This window comes from Cavia porcellus, unplaced genomic scaffold, assembly GCF_034190915.1.
Source record: "Cavia porcellus strain 051 isolate PalLab524CR breed Dunkin Hartley unplaced genomic scaffold, mCavPor4.1 scaffold_20, whole genome shotgun sequence".
Classification (NCBI taxonomy): domain Eukaryota; kingdom Metazoa; phylum Chordata; class Mammalia; order Rodentia; family Caviidae; genus Cavia; species Cavia porcellus.
Genome location: NW_026947503.1, coordinates 44,676,629 through 44,696,311, shown reverse-complemented (window position 1 = coordinate 44,696,311; position 19,683 = coordinate 44,676,629). Strand labels below are relative to the sequence as shown.

At 41.8% G+C, this 19,683-nt stretch overlaps 1 long non-coding RNA gene and 1 pseudogene across 2 annotated transcripts in view; one reads left to right on the top strand and one right to left on the bottom strand.

Annotated features, from left to right (window-relative positions):
• The window catches only part of LOC111758061 (uncharacterized), a 338,911-nt gene that overhangs the window by 199,105 nt on the left and 120,123 nt on the right, over nucleotides 1-19,683 (top strand). The window contains exon 3 of one of the 2 annotated variants that reach the window (XR_010041450.1): nucleotides 15,181-15,266. The exons of the other annotated variant lie outside the window; for it this stretch is intronic. This is a non-coding gene — a long non-coding RNA (uncharacterized LOC111758061). The remainder of the gene's footprint in view (nucleotides 1-15,180; nucleotides 15,267-19,683) is intronic. 2 annotated transcript variants of the gene reach the window in all.
• On the bottom strand, nucleotides 424-986 carry LOC100730657 (ran-specific GTPase-activating protein-like; annotated as a pseudogene).

The window sequence follows — 19,683 nt, the reverse complement described above, 5'->3', positions numbered from 1 at the left end:
GTCTAGGAGAGCAGGCTCCTGTCAGATTTCCAGTCCTCTGGTGACTGCCTCTTGGATTTCTTATCCTATGGAACCATGAGGTATAAATTTCCATTGTTTAAAGGTTACTCATCCCCCTCCCCGGTTTCAAATGCATTTTTTACTTTCTATTTTTGATGACTATAAATAAATGTTTCCATTATGGAAGAGAAAGTTAGCACAGTACATTTTCATGACTGGGAAATACATTTTCTGAAGTCATTTTCAATAGGGTAAAAACTTAGAAAAACAAAACAATGGCCTGAATGTTGTCAGTTCTTCATATAAAACCCCTTGTAGAAACAAAGCAGAATTAAAATAAAAAAATAACGGGGAAGGCGAAATTTAAAAAAGAAAAGAAAAAAAGAAAGGAAAAGGAGAGAAGTAAGAGGATTTATTGCTTCTCTAACTTCTCTTTGGTCTCCTCTCTTGGGTCCTTGTTCTCCTCATTTACAGAGCTTCTAGCCTTTCAGCTACTTTTTCTGCATTACTGTTTTTGTCTAGTCCTTTTTTCTCTCTGTCTCCAATCTCCTTCTTACTTTCTTCAAACTTTGTTTCAAATTTTTGTGCATTCTCAGCATTTAGGAAGTAGATGGTAAGCAGCTCCGGCGTGGGGTACTCATTGGGCAAGTCAGCATGGGTATTCTAGACCCAAGCACGCTCAGCATGGGTGTTACATTGTGGTTGGCGCAGATCTTCAGGGTCTTGAGGAGGCGGATGGTCCCCTTATTCTTATAATTTAGGAGCTTGACATCTCCAGTGTCTCGTTCTGGGCTATCATTCTCTGAAGCAAATCGGAACAACTTTGCTTACATTTTAAAAAGTTCATCCTCATCTTCTTCCAGTATTTTAATGTCTTGCTTGGGAAGAGAAACTATTGGTTCAAATTGGGGGTCATTGTTGGGCTTGGCTGAATTCTCAGTGGAGGTATCATTATCTTCCTCTTGAGTATTCTTGCCAGCCACCATGGAGGCACAGTGGTGGCTCTGCTAGCTCACTTGTTGCTGACTCCGTGCCCTCTAGGTGGCTACTCCTAGCTGCTTTCCTCAGTGTCTGGTTCTCTAAACCTTACTCACTTTATAATGCTTTGTTATAGAAGTCTAAATGGAGTAAGACATGTTCCTGCATTGAACAGGTTTCTTTTCTTGTCAGTAGCTAGCGAAGAACGATCCACAAGACTGCATTCATTTCTGGGACAGGCCTACAGATGTTATTTTCCCTGAACTAGTAATTTCAATCTCTTATTTTTTTTCTACAAAAAAGAGCTGTTTGGATCTTGAAAAATATGAGTAAAAGGAAGAGTTGTTGTATGTATCCCTGCAGCAGAATTTTGCTACTCTCTCTCAGTCACGTGTTATCGTACAATTACCAGAAAGGTCAGAAATGGTCTTTTAAACTAGGAAGGAACATTATTTTCCTAGATTATCCTGAGATACTTTATGTTGGAAGGAAAACTGGTAACATCTGATAGGCAAGCTCAGTGTCTGCCACTCAACAATGCTGGTCAACCTTTTTACCTCTCAGTTCTTTAGACTCTACCTTCTGGAACATACCATTCCACACCTGCCTCTTCTATGAGTGCCTCTGTATTAGGAAAATGCAGGTCAAGACCTTAGCAGACTGCAGGTCACTCCAAAGGAATTATGTCATCCTTGCTGGTGGTCAAAGTTCCAGTGTAGGAAATATTCTGACTAGTTGTTGGCATCACAGACCCACCAAGAGGAAAATGATGATAAACTTTTGGGTAAGTTGCTGAAAGAGTGCTTGAAGCGGACAGAGATCATCAGCTCAGCCACTGTGTGATCTTGCCTGCCTATTTCCTCTCCCATGTCCTCTCTGTCTATCTGACCCCGAGCTCCTACTGACCACTTTACGAACTTCTAAACATGGTCATGATATTGACACCCTCACAGGTATAAAGAATGTATACCTTAAATGTGTAGTGGACCAAGCAAATGAAATCCAGAGCAGAGCATTGGACTAGAATCTCACCTTTTCAAGGAGGCATTTACTAACTAAAAAGCTAGGAGATGCTTATTCCCTCTGCTCTATTTTCTGTGGTAACTTTCATATTGATGATTTTAATATTTTCCTATTTAGCCCCATTGTCTATTACATCTTTTGCTGTTTATAATACTGTTAGTAAGGGCTTACTAGTTGGTTTAGCTAAGTAGACTGACACAAGGATCAACCGGGGACATGGTCAGGGACGTAGTATCCAAATGGACTCTTTTATCCAATGGACTATTTTATCTACTTCACTGTAGACTTGGGTCTTCTTATTGGAAAAGACTAACATATACCATTAAGTTGATCAGAAACACTATTTTAAATCAAGGCACCACATTCTTGATCAGTGCTTTTTGAGTGGTCTGAATCAGGGTTCCCAGGAATGGAATACAGTGGTAATAAAGTAGACTTGCTACATCTTACTGGAGGCTCGCACACCTTTTCTTTTTTATGTAGCCACAGCTCAGTCTCTTACACTGCAACTCCATCCAGAGAATAGCCTTTAACTTGAGATACAAATCCCTTAGTCCTGTAATTATCTAATGCCTTAACTCAGTATTTCCCACCAAGGCCTCAGAAGTGACTTCAGTGTTCAGGATCAGTGGGTGTAGACAAAGTCCTTGTGATAATTCTTTCCCTCATATGGCGGGATACTGTCACCCTGGAGTGTGAAACTTCTGCTTAGTTCCAGTAAGAAGTGAGCTGTCAGCTCTTTTAACCCCAGTCACAAACAAGCTCCCTGGGATCAGGCATAGATGAGCCTCGTATCAACTAGACTTTCACTTCTGAGTGTTTTGTGGGTTTGATGTTGTGGCAGATTCAATATGCTATCTCCCCTGTATTATCAGAGAATATCTACAATTTCTTTGTCATGGGGTCACAAATTTCAATTTTGTCTCTGGAACTACATAATTCTCTAATGGCAGGAAGAAGCTATATTCAATCCCAGAAAGAATGACCACTTAACTTGGTGATAGATAGTTTTTTTCTTAATTCCAGTTTCCAACTAATCCCTAAAACTGGCAGCCCAAAGTTACTTTCTAATCATGATCACACACTTTCTACCTTGTTCTGACCACTTCTGGACTCTCTTCTTGGCTGTATATTGCTTCAGATTTGATAAATTAAAAATGTATAATCCTGGCCACAAATGAAACTCAGAAACCCAGCCTCAATCCAACCTCAAACTATGACCATGCCCTGACAACCCAGCCACGAAAAGACTTTTGCTCTTGTAAGAACCATCATAATTTTTTAAATAGGGGATTTAATATATATCATCAAGGAACTAGCATGTAACCCTTATGTACTTGTCTCCAGTCTCCAACAGTTATCAGCACAAGGCCATTCTTGTTTCATTTATATCTTTATTTGCTACTTTTTCCTTTTCCTGGATGATTCTGAAAAAAAAAAGACATTGTTATATCACATCATCCATATGTGTTTTCGATGGAATCTCTAACATTTTAAGGACAATATTGAAAAAGATTTTAATTTGCAACCATTACACAATTACTACATCTAAAACTTAAAAATTTCTTATGCGCAAATATCTAGTAAATGTTTGTATTTCCTTAGTTGCTTCATATATAGATGTTTTGAAGATTTTTCCTCTAAATAATTTGTTACTTCTTAAATATTTTGTTATTGCTTAGTGCATCTATCTCCTTTAATCTGTAGGCTTTCTCTTTGGCATTATTGCTTTTGTGTTTTTGGTTGCTATTTTAAAAACTAGTTTCTATCTATTAAGCCCTAACTGTAATGTCCTGACCTTTAGTTCTAGTCATTGATGTACCACCACACATTGTCCCATAGAAGGAAGTCTATGATTATGAAGGATTCAAGCCAGGGAGTGGGTGGAAATGTCTCTCAGTGGAGCCATTGACTGTTACCAGGTAAAGTTCTGCTTTTCAGCTAAGGAACATACCTCTAGCTGACCAAGATGAACCATTAAAGTGGCCAAATTTATCACTTGTAGGAGTTTGGAGCAGGGAACGAATTTGAGGTATCACCCTAAGCGTGGGTGAAGAATCTAGATAGCACCAACCTGAAGATGAAGGACACTAATCTCAAAACAGTGAGTTTTGCGATAACCTTACCGTTTTGTAAGCATTTAGTTTATTTTTTTAATATTAAAATTTTTAATCATTTGTCATGATGAGTATTGAATCAAGCAGCAGAAAACAGTATCTTTGGCAACTCTTTGCCTTCAAAGAATGGTGCCAAACTTCTCAGCTGATACTCAAGTCTCTGCCCATCACACTCCAGCCCGTTTTGACAGCCACATCTCCTTTTCTTCTCCCTCTCTCTCTCTCTCCTATACTGAGCTCCTTGTAGCTTCCCAAACAGGCCACATGCTTTCCTGCTTCCTAGCTTCTGCTGATACTGTTCTGGACTCTTGGAATGCTCTTCCCACAACCCATGCACTCCAAAATTGGGGGCAATAATACTCAGACTAACTAGGAACTGCAAAGAAGCAGCAGGAGGTGGATCAGCTTGAATACCAAACACACAGAAGATTTACTCTAAGTGACATGGAGCTTGGTGTTAGAAGCTAGCTAGACAGCTAGAGGACAAGACAAAGCTCGGAGAAACTTTACACTCACCTGGTATCCTTACTGTGATTTGCCTCATCTGAAAGAAAGTTCCATGGAAACAGACTGAGCAAAATTAAATGTGCTCATTTCTTAACATAGCTTTCAGATTTAATAGGAGAAAGCATTTGTTTTAGTTTGGATTTCTCTAGTTTTCAGATACCATTTCCTCTCCCAAACTAGGTCATTTGAATTATCTGCTGATAGTTCAAATCTGTAGATAATTTGCTTTTACTCACATTCCTAAGAACTAATTACCTGTACATATAAAATGATGAAATCTCATTATATTTTCTTTTAAAACTCTGACATGCATTTAATTACATTAGTCAATTATTACTGTACATGCTGAGGATTTGCTATTGACCAGCTCGTGCTGGAATATTTACTGCACAGATGTGTTACTTTAATTAAACAAATGTGATTACACACATATCAATTTTTATTTGGTTTCAAAGCCCAGAATCTAAAAGTGATGCTGTTGGCAGAGCTGTGCAGTGCGGTGCTGGCTCCCAGGAACATAGTGAGAGGCACTTTACTGAGGGAACGCAGAGTGCCTGCAACTCTGCGTGGGAAACTTCAGCCACAAGTAGGTTTTTGTCACTGTGTAAGTACCATTGAGTGAACCCAGGAAAGGAACAAACAAACTAGCTCTGAATCTTCTTTGCACATCAACTTTTCTCTATCCTATGCAGAAATGAGGGACTGTGTGCATGGAGAACTTATAAGAAAACTAATCCAAATTGAGAAAGGGAATTGCTTTTGAATTGATGTCTGGTTAAATGGACCAGATGGTATTTATCATGAAGTCAGGGGTAAACGGGGACAATTTTAGAACACTGGACTGGGTCTTTTCATTTCATTTTTCCACATCCTACAACCTACCTCTAAGCCATGATATTAGGATCCAGAGTGATGAGTATCCTCTTTGGGAAGTCACACCCAAGTAATTTTGAGGGACAATACAAAGACTTGGATAAGAAATTTGATTCTGTGTTACAATGTGGAGAAATGTAAAATTCTCTGCAACTGCTTGGTATAATGACTACACATGTTGTTATGTAGCAAATAATGAGGGGTACTAACAAAGGCTTTAAATCATCCCACTAGTTAACAAATACCGAGCATTGTGTAAAATAATTTCTGATTGGTACAAACAGAAAGGCAGGGGCTCTGTCTACATGGCTGCACACTGGCTGTCTTCCTGGGTGTCACGTATAGGAGACCACTGTGCTGGTTCTCAAGGATCTTTCTGTTTGGCTGCATGGCTGTATACAGCATTTGAACAGCCAGACAAAAGTGTCAAGTTAGTGAAGAGTTTCTAGTTCTTCCGGATAGGCAGAATCTCTGAGGTTGAGTTTGGGGAGCAAATAAGTTGGGATATGCCTGGATTCCTGATTTCATATTAAACACTGAGAATGAACTGACATGCTGAAGATTCTAGGTACACAGCAATTCTGGCTAAAGAGGGTAGCAAGTTGTGGAAAATAAAAAGGCCCATGCTAGAAGGTGAGACAGAGCTGAACCTACAGATCATGTATATAGCACAAACATAAATCTTTAACTTCTTATTATGATAACTCTTTTCCTGTTGTTTACTATTAGATGATGATAAAACCCATATCACAGTATTGTTATAGGAATTGTGAACATATATGTGTGATTCCAAGAACTTAGCCAGTTCTCAGAAAATTGTTGTTGGAGAAGGTAGGTTTTGGTACAGTTGGTGTAAAGTGGTTGGTTATTAGAAAAGGTTACTCTCATTTACTTTGCCTGTCCTCTTCTTCCTTTGACATCACGTGTGTCACTGGCCCATTCCCATCTCAAGACGAATGCCTATGATTGGATTCACTTGCAGAATTTTAAAAGAATGAAGATTATATGGTACAGCTCCCTTGAAGTAAATAGCACAAGGTCTTTGTCCTATTTTTTTTTTTTTTTGTGTGTGTGTGTGTGTTTTTCCTTTTTATTGGTACCAGGGATTGAACCCACAACTGCCTGCTTTCAAGGTAGGCGCTTATGCCACTGAGCTAAATCCCCAGCCCCAGCTCTTTGTACTATTAAAGAGAGAATTTAGAAATCGAACTCGGGTATTATTTCAAGTTAAATGCTCCTTATACGTGTTTCTCACAGAGATACACCATTTGAGAAGAATAATATGGGGAGGGAAATGATTAACCCAAACTAATAGTGACATTTCAGGCATTTCTGTCTTGTCAAATGAGACACTGCTGGAAGATAACCACCTAACTGGTAGCTCTCTTGGTTTGTCCCCCAAATGGGGTCCAGCATTTTTCCTAAAGATTAGATTTGAGTTTTACAATCCATATGGGTTTAAATAATGATTTCCCTCTCTCAAATGGGGTTTGGACAGTTTCTCCAAGTTCCATGTTTCTTTCCCTTCATCCTGATTCAGATATAATATTTTCTATGTGGGCCATGAAGGAGGCAAAATTGGGAAGCACTGGTCTAACTACAATAGGTGTTTTTTTAAGACATAGCTGCGATCTTAGCTTTGCCTTAGCGTATCACATTATTTGAGAGTCAGTGTCCTTATTAACTAAAGTGATATAATTCTTATCTTGCAGTTTTGCCAGAAAGATTCATTGAGACAGTCCAGTTAAATGTCTTCAATATTACAGGTCCTGTATATGTTGAACATGCAAGCTTTTTGGGGGGAATGTTGAAATTTTATTTGCTTTATTGAAATTTTATTGAATTTAAAGCAGAGAGTAAAAGCCATTTCTGTCTTCTCAATGTTCCCACAGCGTGGTAGATGAGAGTCAGGAGGAGCTACTTAGTTGTTGAGTTTGGCTGTGTTATGCACCTGCTTCCTCTACAGTTCCAATTGTTCTGCCACTCTGATATGAATGCCACTGTTTGCAGTGCCAAAACTGGTATGAGCCTGCCCAAAGGGAAACTAAGGTTTAACCTAGACTCAGTCCTGTGTCCCAACCCCACCCAGTTCCCAAGTGCTGATCCCTTTTGCCAGGGCCAATGATAATTAATGTCAGATCCATAGGAAGAAACACATGTGTGTACACAGCCAAGGTTGGAATTGCCTACCGGAAAACAAGTTCCTCCTCTCTCTGCTCCAATTCTTCAGCCTTAGGAAGAACAGGATGGGGGGTTGGGGAGAAGAAATGGGACTTGAACTGTGTGTGCTGAGGCAAGGCGATCCTGGACAAGTGACAGCCAAGCAGTCACCCTCCACTATGCCACATTCTGGGCCACTTCATGCTGATAGCTCAGGTCACTTGGGTGGGATCCGGCCCAGAAGGGGCTCTCAGCTTCTCCTCCCTTGGGGTGGGTCCTTGTGAATTGAACCCAACACTGTGGGGGTGAAGGCTGGGCTGCTGGCCCACTGTACCTCATTATGTATTCCTTCATTGTTTCCTATGCAAATTAAGTTAATGAGAATTAGGAACATAATGGAGCCCATTCACCGTTCTAGTCGCTGGAAAATGGGTTTGACTACCAATTTTCCATTACAGCTGTTTTGTAATTACCGTGGAATACTCTGAATTCTAATGGAGATGCTGAACTGCCTGACAGCCTCTTGACTACTTTTTTTTTGGAGGTGGGGGAGAAGGTTAAAAAAAAACCCTCAAACTCTATACCAAAGGAGAGTGCAGTCACAGTCAGGAGCTGTCCTCTGAAGTCAGTCTGGAAGCCCAAGACTACTATGTACTGCTTTGTCTGGTCTTTATTCCACCCCTCCCAGATTGGACACTAACCACCAATAGCTCCTCCAGCACCTGTTGCTAAATTTAGAACACATAGGCATATAGGGATTGTCTTAGTCTGTTCAGGCTGCTATGACAAAGTACTGTGGACTGGGTGCCTTTGAAAAACAGAAATTTATTTCTCATAATTCTCAGGCTGGAAAGTTCAATACTGAGTTGGCAGTAAACCTCATTCACACAAGAACTGCTTTCTGACTCACTGTGACCGCACATGGTGGAAAGATGAGGATCTCTTTGAGGCCTCTTTCCTCTGCCCAGGTCACCTGATCACCTTCTGCTTGGTTAGATAGTTTTCTGTATTAGTCATTTTCCAATCGATGGGGCAAAAGTGCTCCATAGCAGCAAATTAAAGGAGGAGAGGCTTACTTTGGCTCATAGGTTAGTTTACAACTGGCTCCAAGGCCGAACTGGTGTAAAGGAAAGTGTGGTGATAAGAGCTACACATTCTGTGTGTGTAGGAGGGTGGGGAGAATGTGGGACAAGAATGTAGCCTTCTGTGAGCCAGGGATAACGTTAGCAACATGAGCAACTGCCTAGCAAGTGCAAGGTCCTGAGTTTGATTCCTGATACCAGGGGAGAAAAAAAAGAAAGAAAAAATATATCCTTCTGAGTCAGGTTCCGGTAACCCCCCTCTTCCAAGTAATCCCCGTCTCCCAGTAGTACAATCAGCTAAGAACTCACTAATGAACTACTCCACTGATGAATATAGTACCCCATGATTCAATCATTTTCCACACACATGCAACTTTTGGGGGACACTTTCTATCTTAATTGTAATACCTCCTGAAGGCTCTAGCCCCAAATGTCATTACACTGCCACATTAGAGTCTCAACAGAGAATTAGAAGAAATATACACATGCAGTCTATAGCATTCCATACTGACCTTCCCAAATTTGTGTATTCATACTAAATATTAATAACAATCCTATTTATAAATTATGCTATTAACTCAAAAGCCTAAAGTCTAAAATCTTGCCTATCATCTGCAGCAGGTATGTTTGAGACTTGATGTATGAGTTATTCTTTTCTAACTATGAACATGTGAAATCAAGTATGTTTTCAAAATACAGTGGTAGGATAGGTGTAAAACAGATAATTACATTCCAAAAGGAAGACCTAGAAGGAAAGAAAGGAATAAGAGGTTCTAAGCAGTCCAAATATCAACAGGACAAAATACGTTAAAATTAAGGCTCAATAATTCAGTAAAGTAAGAGTAATTAATAACTTAATTGTAAGTGAAGAAGTTGAGACAAAGGAAAGTGAAACAAACAAAAACTTCTCCAAGGTATCACAGGGAGAGTCAGAGCTCAAGTTTAGATGACTTCATTCCACAAACCAGGTATGTAATTCTTAAAAAAGATATCATCTGTGGTGTGTGTATGTGTGCATATGTGCATAATAGATGGAGAGAGAGAGAGAGAGAGAGAGAGAGAGAGAGAGAGAGAGAGATGGAGAGAGAGAGATCTGTATCCCTGAGTTATCTTTGGGACTCTGTAGTATAGGTTATCAATAAGAGGTTAAATGCTGACTAGAAAGTCTCCAGTGTAAGAGGAAGGAGTAAGCTTGACATATAAGTGTAAAAGGTGTCACTTAACAAAACATGGACTTGTATAAAATTTCCCAGTACAGTTGAAAGGAGTGAGAAATCCTAGACAACACTGATCTTTGTACTACAGATTAAAACAAGGACTTCCTAGAGAATATGCCAGGAGGAGGGTGAAACTGAGGTGTAGGAGTGATTTCTCCATCTTCCTGGCCTCCTCTTTCAGCTTGCTTGTTACTGGGCCTGATGAGGGGGTTTTGTGATGGAGGCCTGGTTTCCATGGGATGGCCTGGTCACCAAAGTAGGGTTCTGGTGTGTGAGGGAGGATGTGGTGAGGTTTCAAACTCCTGGATTTCAAGAAAAATTAAGGAGGCATTTTAGGTGGGCTCCTGGGAATTGGACACTGAGAAAGGTAGTTAGTCAGGAGGTCATTCAGGGAGCTCAGAGAAGAGAGTGACTTCATCTTTATTACACATTTTCCTAGACAGGGCTTAGAAGTAATTTCTTTGTTTCAATGTCTTTTGCCAACTAACAAGTCTAAGAATTTTCAAAACTACTAAGTCCTGTTTTTTATTTTAATCGAACAGTTTCTCTCCCAATTTATCTTTCTTCTCTCACATTTTACTATAACCGGCACCTAGGGGTACTTTCAACAATTTGGAAATCACTGGAGCTGGATAACCAGATTCAGACTTTACAAGCTCTGCTTTCTCCTCACAGTAGATGAAAATGTGGCTAAGATTTCTTTTCCTGCATAACAGAGAACTACAGTGTCTTCAGTTTCCAGGAATGTGTTCCTTCCTTCTGAGTCCTTTTTGGCAACATCTTTCCCGTCCACATGTCTGCTAACAGTCTCATTGGGGTATTTAGACCCTTTCTGTTGTTCTTGCCAAAGTTCTTCCAGTCTCTACCACCTGCCTGCTTTAGGACACTCCCACATGTTAGATGTGGTTGCAGCACCACAAACATAAACATCTGGTGCCAAATTCTGTGTTGGTAAGGTTTAGCCAGAAAAGCAGAACTAGTGAGACATATGAATATGTATGTGTGTTACAAGGCTAGATGCATGTGGGTACTGGTGAAGCAGTCTCTCCAAGGCTATAGTTTCCTCATCTATTGCTAGAAATTGAGTTCCAAAAGCAGGCAGCTGAGAAAGGAAGATCATTACCAGGCTGCAGCCCATAGCATAAATTGAAACCCCATGAACCAGACTACCACTTGTGTTCACACATTTTCCCTTTAATCTTGGTGACAGATTATCCTGCAAAAGCTAGGTTCTTCCATCATGAAGCTAAACACACACTCCTCGCCCAAGAGCTAGAGCAGCTAAAAGGAGACCAAAGGAAGAGAGGGTAGCAGTCGCTGCTTCATGCCATTGAGGTGAATCAGCAGGTTGAAAACAAGGAATGTGAACTACATAATGGTTGTTGGTTCATTTCTCCTTTCTTATACCTCAAATTCTTCCAGGAATCTCCTTTGGGGACCTGGTTACTAAGAACACAAGGAAAAAAAAAAAAAAACTATGGGAAATGTAGCTCACCCTACCTACTCAAAGCATTATGAAGCCGTGACACTTAACGCTCTGGCTCCCCAAAATGTAGTTTTCTTAGCAACTCTGTAACTGTTCTTTTCCTCTAGTGCTTCCCCTTTACTGCCTCACCCTTGCAGTATTAATAGCACATTTCTTGTGATTAGTTCCAATATCTGATACTCATTTTCATTATATCAGTCATGGTACTATTTTTACTTATTTTTTGTGCCTATTACCCCCCCAGATTCTTAATCTTCTTAAGTTCATATGCTATGTTTCTCCTTGTATCTCCGTAAGTCAATGTCTAGCACATAGTAGGGGATTCACACATTTGAATGAATGAAAGAAGTCACAACTCCTCTGATGCTTACAGTATTTTATATAAAATAGTGTGAACTGTTCATATTTCAAGTTCTTAGGGGGTCATCGGAAAGCTCCAGAAATTTATGAGGTCGCTCTCTAAGGTGTGGCAAATAGCAACTGAGGGCGATTTTATCTTTGATGTGGTGCCCTGCCAAAGTCTTTATCCTGTAACAACCACCCAAGTAGGGGAGAGGTAAACATGCTAAGAATGCAACAAATTTACAAGACTCAGGAAGAAGATGCACTAATAAAATTTCTTTGAGGGCAGAGAAGAAATAATCCTTGCACACAAGAATTTCCCACTAAATTGGAGATAAATTGATATCAACTTTGGGAAAGCTATGGTCATAGAGACATGTAGTCTATGGACCTTAAACTGATACTACATCACTTGGCCTAAATCAGTGATGGCTGAATCATTTAGAGCTTTTAATAATTCAAACAGCCTGCTGAAGTACATGTGCCATAGGTTCATAACTACTGGATGCTCGGGGTAGTAACTGGGTCAGGCTTAGGTCCAGATAAGCAAGACTTACTTCACTTGTCCTATTTGTTTATTTAACACATATTTTTTGAGGACTCATAACTTTCCTAGTGCTTTCTTAATTATTGGGAATATAAAGGAGCCAATATGTGTAAAATATTCAGAATGATGTGTGGTGCTGATAAACTCAGTAAATATTTGCTATTCTTATTTTTGATTGGTGTGGTTTAGTCATGGTTTATTCTCACACAGGTTTGTGCACCAGAAGGTCGGTTCCCAATATAACTGTGTTGAGAGGTGAATCTTAAAGAAGTGAAGCCTGGTGGGAGATAATGAGGTGATGGGAGCACCATTTCTGGGGAAGATTAATGCCCATCTATGGAAGTGGGTTAGGTCTCATAGAACCAGATTAGATACTGCCAAACCAGGTTATCACAGAGTAAGGCTTTGGCATGTGCTGCCCTCTCTGGTAAGTGCCACTTGCCCTCTGGTACAAGTTCTTACCACGTGGTATGTCTGCCATGTTAGCACACAGCAAGAGGCTGTCACCAGGTGTAGCCCTCTATTTGCACTTTTCAGCTTCCCCTACTGTCAGCTAAATTAGTTATTTTTCCTTATAAAGTAGGTCTTTTATTATAGTAATTCAAAATTGATGAAGGCAGTGTTCTAAATTATCATTTTATCTTTGGAAATATTCAGTTTCTTTTTCTGTCTCAGCCTCTGTCTCTATCTCTGTATTTTGTTGGTTTTAGCAACCTGTCATATTGATCAATCATCCGTCTGATGTTTGAATGATTGCCGTAATGTATGTTGCACTTATGTGCCAGGAACTGTGCTGTATACTTTAATTTTGTAGGAATTAATATTAGATTCGGAGGCATGTAACAGGAAAATGTATTTGATTTCTTCATAAAGATGCCTGGAGGTAGCATCCAGGGCTAGTATGGTGATTCTACAGTGTCATCAGAATTCAGGACTTTGCCTAATTTTTTATTTTACTAGTTGCAAAGGACACTGGTCAACATGGTATTTAGCTGGGAACATTCTTGTCTTGAATAAAAATACAACTATAATACCAAGAAAGGAGGGGAGAGTGGATTTTGAGCGGTGTCACTGCCTCTCAGACTTGAGTATTTGATTCCATCAAAAGTTAAAAGATGACCTCACCTCTGGCTTTTGCTTAGGATGAATAAAATGAAAGCTGCCAACAGGTATTGCAAAAGCTCAAAATCCTTGCTTGACAGTGGCTTAGAGAGGAGGCTGGGTCATTCTGAGACCTTTGAGAGGGAGTCTGGCCAGATGGTGCTTCCATCCAGGAATGAACTTTGAAGTCTGACCATAGAAATTCCAACTCTTAAAGATAAGATATTGGCCAGGCCTAATATTTCTTTTTACCTATGCACCAGCTACCAAGGGAGCAAATTTTCGTTCTGTGTCAAAAGAGGGACAGACATCAGTTTGAAAAGGAAAGAAACTGAAGGCCAGTAACTACCTCTTGTAGGACCTAATTCACACTCAGGGAACATTTGATCCTCTGGGCTCTGAGGGAAGTTTAATTGAAATGCAAAAACCAAAGGTCAAAACCATGTAAAATTTAAAGGCCATTTTTACTATTTGACAAGGAACAAATTGTAACTTTATATTGCTTTTAGATGCAATTTTGTTCAGTGAAATTAGATTATACTCAACTAAAGCACCTTCTTTAGAGCTTTTAGATTAAATATTAGAACTTATTAGAAGGACCTTGATTTCATCAGTAAATACCAAAGAAAATATTTGGTGGGAAATGCAGCTGCTTAATTTGCATTAATACAAATGAGAACTATTAAACTTAGTTAATTAGCATATTCATATGTACTGTAGTCCTCATATATTTAAAATAGATTCTGCTAGATTCTGATTATAAACTCAGTATATGTGCAACTCTGGGAAGCAGAACTTAGTGACTGTGTTGCTGACTAAGGATGAGGGATATGGAGGTTAAGTTTTAGACAGAACCCTGGTCCCACATTTGTTTTCATAACCTTGCACCTTGCAAAGTCAGTCTCCAAGAAGAAAATGAGCTGATAGTAACCAAGATAGAGCTGAGTTCCTGTGATGGGAAGTGGATCAGAATAAATATGTTCATTTATATGGGTGTGTTTCATTTATTTATTTGTTCATATCTTAATTTGCCCAGCATATATTTATGAAGTGCTCATTATAGCCCAGACATGAGTACAGGTGACTACTGAGAATAAGGGCTACCTTGAGCACAGAGGTCCTTTTTCCAGGAGAGTGAGGAAATCAATCCTAGCTTGCCAAGGTGAGTTGATCTTTTGAATTCCCACACAGTTCTATGACCTGGTCCTTTCATCCACGTAAACATCATTCCTATGGAAGATGCCTGGCATTGTGGGAGGCAGGCAGTGGGGCCAGGATGGAGCTGCAGGGCTACTGCTGCTCTCATGGAGCCAACAGATGAGCCCAGAATGGGTGCTTTGTGTTCTCTATACCTTCAAGCGTGTTCCTTCTGAGTTTCCTTCTTCTACTCCTATAGGTAGAAGGGATTTTCACTGGTCAGTGAGTGGCCAAGGACCATGAATGAGATGATGTGTGTTGCTTACAGCTAAGGTAATTGCTCTGTAGTATTTCAAGGTCAGTGATCTCTGTAAGGACAGCACTCTATGGGACATGAATACCTCTTTGTCCACGAGTCTGTCCATCCTCCAGAGCTTACAACACAGGCATGAATTGGGTAAGTCTGTGAGATCTCTGATGATTCTGGCCCCTGGGAAGGTGGGACTGCAGCAAAGCACTCCCTCTCCTGATGATTCAGTTTGTTTAGTTTGTTCTTTTGTGCTGTCACCTTTCTGCGACCTGACACATGTTTTTTATTCTAACAACAAAGAAACAGAGGCTCTGGGGAGTCCCAAGACGTGCTGAAGTGATGCAGTCCAAACCAAATGCCACGTCTTCTGCATGTCCAACCAGCATGTGAGTAACTGACAATGATTCTTAACATTTATTTAGTTTCCATTGATCCAAGCTGCCCTCCGTGTGCATTGTAACTAGATGTGATAGGTTTCCGAGGTTCCCAGGAAGAGAAAAGTTCCAGGTTTGGGACTTGTCTTGAATCCAGCTATTTGGCAGTCATTCATTCATTCTTCTGACAAATACCTAGAATGTATCTGCCACTTGGGAGGGGCTGTTCTAAGACCTGGAGTTGGAGCCTTAGGCACAAAGACAAGAGCTTTGGGCTCAAGACACTTTCTTCCATTCTAAGGAGGAGAGTAAGACAAGGAAAGGGTAACCTCCAGCTGGGATCACCTGCTGTGGCCCTGCTGTGAAGATGGGTCAACAGGGCCAGGTAGAAAGTGAGTGGTCCTGTGAAGGGGTATAGGAGGCATAGTTTGGTGAACAGACGGGTAAAACAGCAACTGAAGGACACAAGTAAGGAAACATAGCCTATTTGAGGGAAAAGTATTTTAAATGAGACTCTGGTGGTGGGGAGTAAAATGTGGCCAAAGAGGAAGAAGTAGCCTAGAGGGGATAGAAGGACAAGGACCAGATAAGGCAAGTGCATGAGAGTGGGCCTTTGCTACAAGGAGTTGCTGCTTGTGATTGCACTAGCGTGGGTGGAAACACTGGGGCCAGTGATGGACTGAGGTGCATGGCTGTTTGTATGAGGGCCAGTGTGGGGCGCTGGTTGTGGGCTAGTGAGGGGCCCTGAAGGTGCTGGGTAGAGGGAAGATATGACTTAATGTAGTTTGTATGGGTCCATCAAGCTGCTGTCTTTTGCAAGGGGAGAAGCAGGAAGGCAAGTCAGGTGGTGTTTGCAATCCTCAAGGTAGAAGATGAAGGGAGGTCAGGATTGCATTGCATTTTAGAAGTATAGAGGCTTCAGAGCCATAGCATTTCTTGGTAGATTAGATTGAACATAGGACAGAAAATTAGACAGAGCCAGAAGACAGAGTGGCCTCTTTTGGAGCACCACTGAGACAGTCAGGAAATCAAGCATGAGGAGAAATGAGAGTCTGATTTTACTCTGTTACCTTCAGTGTGCTTAGTTGACACTGAGTGGAGATGTCATATGTAGTTAGATCAGGAGTCTTCAGAGAATATATATGACATTAGAGTCCCTGGGGCTGGGTGAGATCTTTGCGAGTGTGTGAATGGACAGGAAGAGAAAAAAAAAAAAAAAAAACACCAAACAAAAAAACAAGCAGAGCTCTGGTCCACACAGCCTACAGGTTAGAAAGAGCAGTAGAGGAAGAGAAGGCCAAGGAGAAACATCGGCCAGAGAGGGAGAGCGAGGCAAGGGCAGGTGTGGGAGATACTTTCAGCTGTGCCTGTTCAGGATGTTTCCAGTGAGACAGTGAATTTAGTGGGGCAGGAAAGAAGCAGAGAAAGGTCAGCTTTGTGAGCCCACGCACAGCAGGGTCACTGAGCAGAGTCCTTGTGAAGATGGGCTGTGGGGCAGAAAGGAAATTGGAATAAGTAAGCACTTCCTTCCAGTGGGACACAGTCCAGGCCACCTGGTCAAGCTGGTGTGAGACTTTACTCCGTGGGCTGCTAGCACATAACGATAAGCTCCCATTGTACCTGTCTGTACACTCAACCCTCCAGACTGAAGCCGCAGAGAGGAAATGGCATCAGGGCCTCATGCAAAGAAAACCCACTAGGAACAAGAGGAGATGTAAGACGATCGGATTCTTTGTGTAAAGTAAGGAAAACTTAGATCAGAAATAGAAGATCAAATCTGGCTTCTGCCACCTCTGACACGGCCTCTTTGGGTTTTTGTCCCTTTGCTTCTAAACAGGGCTTTCTCTGTCTTCTTTCTAAGTGCAAAATGGGATGAATTATGCTAAAAACAATTTATGGAGACTTGGTTCATTAAGAACAATGTGTTCACTTTCATCTTTATAATTTTGTGAGCCTTTTCATTTGAAATTGAAGTGGACATGGAGCTTATTTTCTTTAAAAACAATAGATAGATTAAAGAAAGAAAAAGCAGAGCAGGGGGCAGGGCAGAAGAAATAGTCTTTGGTCTGTGGGGGTTTAGAGAATTTCTGAGCAGAGCAAGACAGATGACTGCAACTCCAAAATGATTGCCTCCAGCAGGAGGATGCTGAGGACAACAGAAATGAGCTTCACACTTGAAGACAGCTTCGTGGCTATAGTGGGCACCCACACATCACAGCTCACTGCAGATCAGTGCTTACTGTGCTCACCAGGCAGCCTACTTGTGGAAATAATGGCAGAGCTTACACTGGAACAGTTTATCTAGCAGAGAGTGGTGAGGATGACCCAGGAGCCACTTGCTCTCTTCCTCTAGATGCCATCTAGCAGCCTGGTGCAGAGCTCTGGGAGCCTGGCTCTGGCCTCCGTCTTTGCAGACATTTGAGTGAGTGACCACAGGTGGCCTGTGTACAGGGAAGTCTTCAATCCACAGAACTGGCACTGGGATGCAGGGATGCAGTAGCACGATGGACATCCTACCATGTCTTCTTTCTGTGGTCACACTATGTCCAGACCATGTAGTTTTGGTTAGAGGATGGTGCCCAGCCCTCTATGGCTCCTCCCACTATCCCACCCTGAATTCTCCATTGACACTAGTAGGCTCACTATGAAATCTAATGGCCAAACTGAGGCTCTGCCTTGAGGCAAAAGTTGGGGTGGCTTTGGAGAACAAGGAATAGGGTGGAGTGTTTCATTGTAGGGAGCAGGGAATACAGTTGGTGGTGGACGTGGCCCTTGGAGGAGGGCAACCTGAGGCTTGCAAGGAGAGGTGCAGAAGCCAGGCCTGTGGCAGTGTGACTCCCGGGATGCAGGATGTAGGACTCACATGCTTCTAATGATGTGCATGTTTGGGCAGTTTCAGCTCTGCAGATGACAGCACTGATGTGCAGACCTTAGGTGGAGACGTTTGCGGAGCCATCTTTAGGTCGCTGGGTTCTGATGCAGCCTCCAGATCCTTCATCACGCTGAAACTGAAGTCAGTTGCAGGGAGCCTGCAGTGTGCTTTCCCAGGGTGGCCTTTCAGCCCCCTTAGGGCTGCTTCTTCATGACCCCACCCATATGTATAGTTATCTTGTGGGTCAAACTCATCTCTTCAAGCTCTAAAAACAGCCATCATCCCGTGGTTCCTAGGGAGCCTGTCTAGAGGAGGCTTGTGAAATCTTTGAGCTGCAGAATCTTGCTCCAGAGAGATGGCCCCAGCTCCAGCAAGCAGTTGGGGTAGCCCCAGAAATCATCCCCTAGGTTTATCCCTTTCTTCCTGTATTTGGCCTGACAGCAGGCAGTGCCTTTGCTCAAACCCTGAAATAAAGCTGAATAGCAGAGAAGCTACTCACCTTCCTGGATGCGACCACCAGGGGGCAGTGGAGCACACTCGCAGAGGCCTGCTGCTCCAGGACCAGGAGCATTGGCAGAAGCTTAGGAGGCAGAAGAACCTACTGTACAACCCTAGGGTCAAAAATCATCTGCAGAGCACCAGATCTCCTCTTAGAAAGGGAAAAAATGTGCATTGGGGTCCCATCAACCTGCTTCTGTCTTTACTCAGAAAAAGCCCAACCTTAATAACCTCATCAGCATTTTGTTCTGGACCGTCAATCTTATCTCACTGGTGTGATGTGTCCAGAGAGGCAGAGTAAGCAACCTGAAGCCACACAGCTATGAAAGCAGGAGAACACTTTACTTTTTAGGGTGAGATTTTTAACCCCACGGACCTTCCTCATTGTTTCACAATGGTTAGGCCAGTTTCACCTGGGAAGTATGTTATCAGGCCCTGCTTCCCTCCAGCATCTCTTAGGGAAGAGATCTTTTAGGGGAGATGGCTGGGATCTTCATTTTAAACAAGCTTCACAGGCAATTCTGGCTCACTTGCCAAGTCCTGCACTTTTGGGCAAACCTGTTCTGAGACAAAATACAGAAAATTGTGTTTTTCCTTTGGTCTCCTTCTGCCTGCTGTCTCCACTCGTGGCTTAAATAGGGGTGTCAACTGCATACCTCTGAATTTCCCTTAGCTGAAGACTCACCTGCATCATACCCAGCTTCCCATCCTTACCGTCTGACAGTGACTGACACCCAGCTGCCCTTTACTGGCACACCTTCCAAAGTGACAACAAGTTAATCTGATAGAAGAAATCAATTCCAGTGAGAGTAAGTTAGAAAGAGTGGGCCGTGACAACTGGCCCACTCCACATGTCACAGGAATTCGAAGCTGGATTTCAGGTCATAGCATCACAGCCTCAGCTTTGAACCCTGAAGTGCTAGGAGTTAGGATGGGCATTTCAGAGGAGGAGAAGGAAATGTGTTGTGGAAGACTGAGCTACTTGGAGCAGGAGTTTGAGGGGTGTTTTACGTATACCAGTCTCAGGTCTTTGTTTTATTGGAAATAATGTATCTTGGA